We start from the raw sequence: 10808 nt of genomic DNA on the forward strand, positions 1-10808 counted from the left end.
TCTCCAATCTCCAGTCTAGAAACAAATCCCGCAGCGCACAGCAGACAATTAAAGGTCACCACAATCATGTTTTCATATTTTGCTTTCACCATCTCATTCAGGACACCTCCTCCGCTTTTTACCTTCGCAGCAAAATATAATTTTCCTGCTATATTTGACCATAAAACCATAACAATGAATTCAAATGTTCTTGATGAGAAATTTTGTCACATATTTCCAAAACACTCCATCAGCCTGCCAGCCCTGTTGCCCCAGACTTACATACAGCTGTATGCAAAAACCTCTCTGACGCTCCAACGCCCAACCTCTTGACTGGGGCCTCGTCAATCTGGGGAAAAAAAAAGGAGGTGGGGGGATGGGAGAGGTCACAGGGCAGCTTAATTTAGAATCCACCTTTTATAAAGACATATATAATGTCATACATCCAGAAAAACATTGGATGTGTCAGGCAAAGAAAAAAACATTCACACACCAATAGATTTACAGAATAAAAAATGTGGATGCGGACAATACGAATGAAAAACAATTATAAATAGCATTCCAAAACTTTTTTTTTTTTTTTAAACATCTTTGCTTTTTCATAATAAAATTTCCTATTTATATCTGACAAGATCACCATTTTTTACCGTCTACATTTGTCTGCCTGTCGCCTTTCCTGGTCTTCCTCCTCTTTCCCCCCCTAATGATGTTTGGCTGAGGTGCAGGTTAATTGCTGGGTTAACTGACAGCACAGGGGAGTTATGTGTCGTGAATGTGAGGCAAAAAATAAAGTAACTGTGTGTGAGTGTGCGTGTTGGAAAACCAGGGCATTCGTTTACTAATTGTTTATTAATTAGAATTGTTGCAGGTTTGCATTGTGTGTGTGTGTGTGTGTGCCAGAGTCAGATGGAGAAAATGATGGATTTGTGTGTCTTTGTGCTGCTCCCCATGCATTTGTAGACCCGTATCAGCTGGGCATGAATGAGCATCAGTAAGAGCAACCCTTTGAAGGGAGGTTAAACGTGCGCCTTTGTTTTCATGTGAACAGCTGACATGCAGGATTTGTGTAAAACTCACCTCAGCAGTAGTGTCACCTCTGCTCTCTGTCTCGGTGGAATAAAAAATAATGTCTTTGCTTCCACTGCATTGCACTCACTTGAGTCGGACTTGTTTTACAACGGCTAGTAATGAATATCTATGCAGATAATGCCCCTGGTTACTCAGTGAGTCCTGTTTCCTCTCCAGCCTCCTGACTGCAGACGCTGGGGTACATGACTGAGGAGCAGCCTCAATAATGTACAATGTAATGACAGCATGTATAGAGAAAAAGCATGTAATAAACGAACAGATAGACATTCAGTCAAAATATGCACTTCAAGATGAACACTGGACACGTCTATATTAATCTGCGCAGCATTTTCGGAACCATAAGTGCCACCAATCCAATTTACAGATTTATATAATCACTCATTCTTGTAGACATCGACTTGAGGCACTACCATCTCATCAGTTAATTCACACACATGTACTCAGACACAGACTTAAGTGTGTATGCATACACACACACACACACACACACACACACACCTGGTGAAGTTTTACAGAGGATGTGAGATTCAGCAGTCATTTAAATGTACAACGAACCTCCAGACGGGAGGATAGTGACTCCTCTTCTCTTGCTGCGTCACCAACAGATCAATGTAAACAGCTCAGGACATTTATCAGATAAAGTCAAAGACCTCTACATTAGTAGCGATGCTCACCTCATTGGACAAGTGACTTGACGTTACTGATATGGAGTTCACAAAGCCAAGGGAAAAATTCAATTCATTCATTAAACATCCCAAATGAAGAAGAACTACAGGCAATGTGTATCAAACAATATTTTCCGTGTTTACAACCTGCCAACTCCTCAGCGTGTGTGTCCGTGTGTGTGTGTGTGCGCGTGTGAGTGTGGACAAGTCATTGTTCTGGGACACACAAGTGACAGGTCCATCTCTCAGCAAATATGCTGGAAAATTTTTCTCTTTGTGAAATGGTGAACAGAGACACCTGGGATTTGCTGGTCTCTCACCTTTATGCGACCAAAAAGTGAGCACGCAAAAATAAGTTGAAGTGCGTCTTTGAGCATCTCAGGTAACATGGAAATTTTTCTTTGCCGTTTTGCATTTTATCTAAATGAGTGTGGGCATGACATCATTTAATGATGCGTGTTTTAAATAACTGTCAATGCTTACATGCAGTTTTTTTACAATTACTGAAAATGAAATAAAATAAATGAAAGCTAAATAAAATAGAGCTTGCATTTTTTAATAAAAAAAAAATTCTGATTTAAAACTACTATAAAATAATCAATCAATCAATATAATAATAAATCATAATAAAATCATAAAATGTGGGAATAACAACAAACTTGTGCTTAAGTTACTGTTTTAGCTGAGCCTGAATCAGCTCTCATCATATTCCACTACATTTTATAACGCCAAAGAGATATTAAATTTAGATTACAAAATATTTTTTAGGACCAAAAAAAAAAAAAAGAAAAAAAAAAGCATCATGGCAGAATAAAAAAAAAAATAGACATTATTTCTGCATTATTGTGTTATCTTACCTGTGAATATGTTGATCACTCTGGCTTTACTGTGGCTCTGAAACATAAAGTTGGGAGAGCAGGTGAACCACATTGTATCCAAAGTACAGTAAAGTTTCCTCTAACTCAGAGGTCCAACTTATCCTCTTTATGTATGTCTACAGTGTGAGTGTACGTGTGTGTGTGTGTGTGTGTGTTCAGGACTTGGCAATAGCCAACTTGCACAGTTTGATATAGGCTGGTGTTATATCTTGCCATATATTACCATTTCTCCTTGGAGGGGCCCCCTTGCATTCAAATCAGCGGCCGGCTGCCTGATCGTAGAGGACAGCTTACTAGGCCCCTTGAATTGTTCACCAGGAACAATAGATTCCTTTGTCAAAGTGTTTCTCTTTCTCTCTCTGGACAATACTAGAGGGTCCTTCTGGCTCTCTGCACTTAAGAAATGTTTGCAAAATTACACCTCTTTATGCCTCTCAAAACAAGTAGCAGTGCCAGCATAAAAGTGTGGGAGGTTTAGGGGGAAAATGCACCAGAGATAGGTTTCTATTCTCTTTGATAAACTTCAGTCACTGTTTTAAAGGAAATTTTCTGTGTTTAAGAACAGCTCATTCAATCACCTTTTTTGTTTTCTGGATTTTTTTTTTTTTTTTCTTTTTTGGAGGGGGGGGGGGGGGGGGGGTCTGTTTTTTTTTCTCCTTTTAGGAAGAGAGTTTTAATATTTCACCTCTCTTCATAAAGTCATTGCTGAATATTATATAAATTAAAAATAAGAGGGAATACAAACATTTTTTTCTTTACATAAAGCAAGACAAGAAAATACCCATTAAAAAAAAAAACACAGAACTTGAAGTATAAAAATCAACGCAATTACACTAAAAACCTAATAAATGAGAGCCCCACATGCCTGAGTTGTTCCCGATCAGCCGGTGAAGGTGGGCTGCACAGACTAAAAGGGCTTCAGTGCTCTCTTGGACCAGAGTCCGGTTCGAGCCCATAAACCATAACTGCATAACGAGCTTATGGCGCGGGGCTGGCCGCCGGGCCGCGGCGCTGACCCCTCTCTCTCTCTCCTCCCGATGAATAGGCCCATAAGCAGATGCCCAGCTGTGCCTATTCGGGCCTTCAACAGCATTTCGGAAATCGGTATGATTTCCCTGGGAAAGTTGGCTCTCCACTACGGGACAATTTCCCCAACAATGTCCACCATATCCACCTCCTTTCGATGAAGCGGATTATTATTGGTGTTATTGTTTTTTATGGCGTTATCAGCATGTTAAATCCATTCGGATTTTTCCCCCCATGTATATATAGATGTAGGTAGATAGAGATGGGACATGGTAAACAGGTGAATGGAGCGACATCAAGGTTACAGATGTGGGTTTGAATAAAATTACAATATTTAGATCAGTAATAATTTCCTCTTGGTGCCGTTGCCCATCGCCTGAGGGGTTTGCGTGACTTTTTATTTTTGAAAGCACAAATGACCCGGTGTTTACAAATACATGGGTTTAGATAGGCTATGCTGGAGAGACTAAACTGGCACATGCACAGTCAACTTGTGCATATTTTAGTTTGATGCCATGCAGCGCCACCCCCCCCAAGTGTTTGCGCCAAACTCGCAGTTCCTAACGTTGTAGAAGCGCATTTATTGCCCAGAGATGGGACCGCAGTTAAAAAAAAAAAAAAGAAAAAAGGTTTTGCACCTGATTTAAGAGGAGATCCGCAACTCAGACCCACAAGCGGGAAGCAATTAGAAGCACCACACACATTTATTTTGAAATGCTCTTGGTGACCACTCTGCATCACGCTCCGCCGCGGCACGTTCCTTAACGAATTCAAATGCGCAGGAATATTTTCCCAGCGTACCTCAAAAGCAGCTCGCACAACTGGGGCCGACTCTCCTCTCTCTTTTGTTGGGGCTATTGTGGGGGGCTGCGTGTTGGGATTGGGGGTGTAATGAGGGGGCTGCGACCCCCCGATGGGGTTGCATTTGCTGTCTAAAGACCGTTAGACAGTGGCTGAATGAATGGGGGCCTGAATGTCATTGTAATGCACAGGGACAACTCCCCCTTCATTCAGCTTAAGATGTGGAGGCCGCTCAGCTCGGCGCAGGGAGACATGTGGGGAGAAAAAGGCGACCGCAATTCAACTCACAATCCCGCTCCCTCTTTGCTCCGGCGCGCAATGTGGAGAAACACGGAGGCTGCTTTCACTAAAGTTAGACGTTCTGCTGCGGCACCTTCTGCGCGGACGGAGGCCCGGCGGCTGGACAAGATGGAGAGACGGTGCCATAGAGCCGCAGCGTGGAGCATAGCTGGAGGATTCCCGCAACCACAAGAGTAAGACGCTGAACAAAGGATCGAGAGTCCAGGCCCGCGTGGATTTATCGGTGTAGGCTCAATCTGGGTGGAGGGACGCCACTCCAGTAGCAGGCCGCCGCTGTGCACGCTGGGTTATTATATTTTCTCATTTTCGCCAATGAGGAGCCAATAGGCCTAACAAATGACCTGCTTTAGTGAATTGACTTGCATTAATGTAAATGCAGGAAGCTCGTTTTCAGATGTAGATTGCGACGGAGGCCGAGATGAGACAATAGGCATGTCTGTTAAAACAGTTAATAATTGCATTTGGTTGAAAAAGAACAAATTTGCGATTCTATAGGCTCCGTTATGAGAGTACAGGGCAGCGGTTTCCATCCTGTGCACCGCTGACGGTTCCTCCTCTCTGTCCCTTTGTTCAGCCAACAGTGGGAGGTAGAAAGGAGCTACAGAAGGAGGGAGAAACATTTGAAAATCCAATGACTTTTTCTTCCGGGACAGAAATCAATATATTCCTGCAGGATTTTTTTTTTTTTTTCCCTCTTATGAGAACAGTGGCGTTTAAATGAATTGCATGAACACACGTCGATGTGTGGTGGTGATAATAACAGGACAGGCAAAAATAATAATACACTGAAAAAAATTATACTTTCAGAGATGCATATTACAGATAATTTGTATAAATAAGTAAAGTTCCGCTGCAAAAAAGCAGAGCCCAATTCTCTCAGTGGTCACGAATAGGGAATTATTTTTTATATAAAACTTGAATCTGGAAACTGGAAATGGAAGAATCAAGCAGATTATTTGCTTAGCACATTTTTAATAATAATAATAATAATAATTTGCAGACGTGCATTCGGATGAGCTGACAAATATTTAGGCCTATTATGGGTCATAGCACCAAAATGGCGGAGTCAACATCTCTCACAATATAATTTTTAATACTCAGATCCTACACGGGACAACTGCAGGCCTGTATGTATGATTATTTATCACAGTCAGTTGGGCAATCATTTATCATTTAGCACATAGAAACTCTTCAGTGTTTTTAGCTTTATGCAAAAGTGAACAAAGTGATGCACACTGCTGTAGCATGTGGTAGCATGATAGTCCGGACCATCTAGGATCACAGGTCACAGAGCTGATCACAGCTCTATATCCATGTTGCATTAAGTGTGTTGTACCACATGGAGAGTGATGGCAGGCTGATGTGGGCCTTTTGGCACCGGGACTGTGGTGAAGGGTTAATACATTCACTTTAAGGTAATCTGAAAATGAGTGTTTCGATGCAAAGTAGAATTCATCCAGATCTTGACCACCATTGCACGTTTGTGCGTTTTGCAAATCAGGTTTGCAGGTTATAGTGGAGCCTTACATCCTTTTTCTCAGTGCAGTTCTGCAGCGTCGGTGTGGAGCAGCAATGAGGCCACTGGACTTGCACCTGTCGGGGTATTTATTAAAAAAAAAAAAAAGTGTGCAAGGTGTCGGCATTTCAATGCACACAGGCGACAAGAGAATTTCTTGTTTGCTAGTTAAGTTGTTTGGATTTTTTTCTGCGTGCAAGAGATATTGTATTTGTTGGTAAATAACCTACCAACCGAGAGCAATGGCCGTTATCTCTAAGACCAAACAGGAGTCGGCCCCGACGCACGCATGCATGAGAGGCGCTGCAGAAAGTCAGGCCGGTGGTTTCAAGGACATTTGGGGCTGATGAGGATTTGGTTTTAATGGGGGGGGTGGGGGTGGGGGGGGGTGAGACTGGTTGGGGGTTGGGGGGGGGGGGTAACTTGGGCCCCGGGCCATGACGTCATTGTGCGCCCATGTAATCCTTTTGCGCTCAAGTCCAATCAGCAGAGACTCACAATTGTCTAGGATGGGAAGAGAGGGGCGCTCTAATCCGGGAGACAGTGGATCACACAGCCCGAAAGAGAGAGAGGAGAGCGAGAGAGGGGGCATGCATCCAGGGCTGGATTGTGCCTGAATTGGGTCAGATTAAAAAAAGACACGAAACGAAAGGGACCGACTGACTCTTGGTGGAGAGAGGACCTTTCTGAAGACGAAGAAGACATTTTTTTTTTAATCCACCTCAGACACGTGAAATTCCGCCTCCCGGCGCCAGCAGCTATAGGGATATGCTAGAGCGCTGTGTGGCGCATAGCAGAACGAGCTGCTCTTTTCTGCACAGTAGAAAGAGTCCAAGGTAAAAGTAGCCTTCTGTAGTTTGTCAGCTTCATGAGAGGAGAGAGGAGGCATCGCGCGTCCGAGGGCGTTGATCGTGGACAAGTCGGGAAGCTGCATTCAAGCCAAGTTAAATGGAACATACAGTACTCTTCGCAGTGGGATGTACGACTTCAAACAAATAGCCTTCTGGTGTGCTTCCATCGGTGCTTTCTGCTGGTTTTTCCACTCTTATCTTTGTGTTTTGGGGGTCAGGCTAACGTTGTAATTCGAATGTGTTTTTGTTGTTTGTTTGTTTGTTTGTTTTTTGCGGAAGGACAAAGCGGAAGCCTGTGTAACCTCAGCTGTCATTCTGTGCGAGATAACCAGCCGAGAGATGCGTAAAGACGCGCATCCACCGAATCTGAAGCTCGAAGTGGTTGCTGTGCCAATAAGCAGGTTTTCGGGATGCAGGCTTTGCTTCATCCCCTTTGGTTGTGAGCTGCATGCTGCTAGTGTTTAAAGCCGAGCTGTGGCGCAGCGATATCAATATTTCTTCTGCGTGGAAACCAAAGAGGCGCAGAAGAATGTGGGCGCGCGCGCATTATTGCTGGTGTAGGCTATAAATCGGCTTTAGATTAGAGTGTCTACGTGCGCGCGCTCGAGCGCGTGATTGTGTTGCAAAATCGGCTTTAGATTTGCGTGTGTGTGTGTGTGTGTGTGTCTGTGTGTATGCCCGAGCACGCGCACGAAAACGGGAACAGTAGCTACTTAAATCGCAGTCATCAGTCTTGCATCCTCCTTGGCGGCAGATGCTGGAGGTTTGAGCGTGTGGAGCCGGACAGGATGAGAGGCTGCCGGCGTCATTCTGCCCCTCAGCTGGGCACAAGGAGACTTCTTCAAGGGTTGTCACTCTGCGTGTTCACAGCGGACCTTGATTTAATGTCCATACAATTAAGGCACGCGGTGAATGCCAAGAGGGGAATCTACACAGCATCATCCTCTCCGTCTGGTCCACGCGTTATTTCAGTAGGCCGCAGCTCTTAGTCCGTGCTGCTTTGACCCTGAACGTTACAGAGACGGGGCCTGGCTGCCAAACAGCAGCACATAGAGCGGCTGCTGTCCTGTCACAAAACTGCGCGTGCGCGTGCTCAGGCGCAGTCGTGTGAAAACGTGCCAGTGTGTGTTGCATTGACTGAGTGGGCGCAATGCGTACTTTAAATATGCTATTGTATCATTAAATGAGGATACCGCCAGTTAACTTTGATATCACGCCTCTGGTCTAAAACATAAGCTTAGATCGCCTGAGATTTTTCCTACACCTCAAATGTTGCCTTAAACGCATCACGCGCAAAAAAATGAAGCAGTTCTAGAAAAACAGCTGGACCTTTGCCAAGTAAGGTCAACGACCTTCCTCGGGCTTTTCCAAAAACACACCCATCAGACATTTGAATTTAAGGTAGCTCATTCCTTCGTGTAAATTTACTTTATTTTTAGTGCAGAGATTTCCAGTGGTTTGTTTCATTTTCAAATGCGCCATTTAAATCTACGCATTAAAAGGAGATTGTTTTGGGGCATTAGGTCAATAACCGGAATTTAAAAGCAGGACAGTAGACCCAAATATCAAATGGGAAAATTGCCAGTTTTGAATTTAAAACGCGGGCTACAGTATAAACGCAGTGGGCTCGACCTCAGACGAATGGAAGCCTCTCACAACCAACCTGCAAATTAGACAGCCGTCAGTTAACAGACACAGTGCGTCCATGCTGAATCTGTGGGAGGTGGTGCCGCAGACTCTCTCAGATTTCTACTGTGACAGTTTGGAATATTTCAGAAAATCTAAATATGCCATAATGTAAATATAGCCTAAAAAAAACCCCCACCGCTGTGGCCCCGTTAGCCAGCTTGGTCTGAAATTGTTACATTATTTAATAAACTAGAGAGTCAGTCTGAGGCTCAACGCTCAGGCCCACAGACGAGGCTGAAGCCCGAGAGAATACAAACTGATGATGGCTGCAGAGTTTAGTCGAAACGCGTCAACATATAGAAATGAGGAACGCCACCTACCGGCGACCCTCTAACAAGGTATGGGTGATGCATTAGTCCACCGCAGGTAGGATTTCACGCCGAAGACAAACTAAGATGAAGTCACATTAAGGCAGTTGCTCTTTAGACCAGCTACATAAGCTTTTATTATCCCGTCATCAAATCAATGTTGTACCAAACAAGATATGTCTAATGCCTATTGGATATATATATATATATATATATTAAATGGGCCTCAGAGGATTTCGGTTTCAGGACAATGTGTTCAACACTGGATGTTATTTTGGGATAGAACCTCACTTGCAGTGTAATATATATAATCAATATTCCTACTAACAGGATAAAATGGGGAGGGGGGGTTCTTTTTCGTACATACTGTACATCACAGGATCATCGGCACTTTTCATCTGACCAGAACAATCAGTTTAGTTTCTTGGAAACTTGTGTTCCCATTTTTGAATAATTTGGCTTTTTTATGCAAGCAACCACAATATGGATATAAACCCCAGAAACATATTTGTATTTCAGCACAAGGGAAAATAAATGATCCCATTGTGGGTCTCTCAGTATAACCCTGTAACACTATACAGTCTGCTTAGCTAACTTTCACATCAACACTTCTGAGTTTACAGAGCAAAGATCCTCGACATGATATTGCTTGTTCCATGTCTCAGTTGGATGCATACTTTGTAATGATGATATAACAAATAAAACCTGAGCTGCAACGAGATTGTTTGGTCTTGTGGTTATTTCATAAGGAATTGTGCTTTGTAGATACTTCTAAGCCCCAATCAGGATTTACAGGAGAAAATCTGATTTGTAAAAAATGTTAAATTCTTATGTTTTTCCTTACATGACAAAATCACAATCAAATGAGGTACAAGACAACAGACTCTGAAGGTCCAACATAAAAAGTAATTGTTTAACCATTATATACATCTAAACCACAATATCTCCATTTCACATCATTGCACTTACTGTTTTTCCTAAAAACATTGGTCTTCAGCTGATCAGCCGAACATCCCGCCTGCAGTTACTCTGGACCGGGAAATCAGCACCACGGAGAGCTCCTGTCAAGTAAAGGCAAGACGATAGTATGACAACTGGAACAAATATATTTTTATTGTAAACCTGTCAAGGTCATTTCAGTCTGAAGAACTAGATTATCAAAAATGACCTGAAACGTGTACAGAGATTTAAAATTACAGCTACAGCCCTATAATTTTCCACGTTCCAATTTCTCCCTAATATTGTCAATTAAAATAAACAAAAACTTAAAAGAAAATAAAATAAATAATTTTAAATACCACACACTTTTATCCCAAGTTGCTGCACTTCTCCATTTGTGCGCTCAAATCCCGTCGTGGACAACTTGAGCCTGTGGAAATGTCAGCCTTCTTTGAAAACAGTATTTACAGATAGTGTAGCAGCATGATGAAACAAGACGACAGACAAAATTCCATCCTGGAAACCCCTTCAGTGACATTTTAGCTCTGAAGACTGCCCTACAGAGCTTCATATCTTTGAATAAGGTCACTATAGGAGTCTGGGTTTTTTTTTTTTCTGAAGAATTTATGAGATCAAGACAAAGTAATTTCTGAATGGACAGTTTATTAAGGCTTGATTTCTTCGATAAAGAAAAACCAAGATAGCTCTTTTGAACAAGTTATTATGCCCACTACAACTGTGGCCTATACGATAATTAATGTTTATTT

The sequence above is a fragment of the Echeneis naucrates genome, chromosome 7 (genome assembly GCF_900963305.1).
Source record: "Echeneis naucrates chromosome 7, fEcheNa1.1, whole genome shotgun sequence".
Classification (NCBI taxonomy): Eukaryota; Metazoa; Chordata; class Actinopteri; order Carangiformes; family Echeneidae; genus Echeneis; species Echeneis naucrates.